The sequence below is a fragment of the Nanorana parkeri genome, unplaced genomic scaffold, assembly GCF_000935625.1.
Source record: "Nanorana parkeri isolate BGI_ZX_2015 unplaced genomic scaffold, ASM93562v1 scaffold407, whole genome shotgun sequence".
Classification (NCBI taxonomy): Eukaryota; Metazoa; Chordata; class Amphibia; order Anura; family Dicroglossidae; genus Nanorana; species Nanorana parkeri.
This window is the reverse complement of record NW_017306675.1, coordinates 1,300,187-1,300,500: the sequence shown is the minus strand read 5'-3', so window position 1 is coordinate 1,300,500 and position 314 is coordinate 1,300,187.

Below are 314 nucleotides of genomic sequence, written 5' to 3'. Positions count from 1 at the left end.
GCAGCAATGCAGATTGGCACCCTCTATAGAGGACTACAAATACCGGCAGTCCTTTATACAGTAATGCTTTTGCTGTTTAACATATTGCTGGGATGTGTAATCCTCCCTAACCTATGCCATTCTACATTGCAGTAAAAAAAGATGCACTTATACTACACAGCTCCTCCTCCTTCCCACTGCCTGCACAGCCACGGTGAGACCCAGCCGCACGCACCCTCCACACAGCCATGTTCTGACCCTGCCGCCCCCACAGCCCTGGCGAGACCAGCACGTAGCCCTGGCGAGACAAGCACGCAGCCCTGGTGAGACAAGCA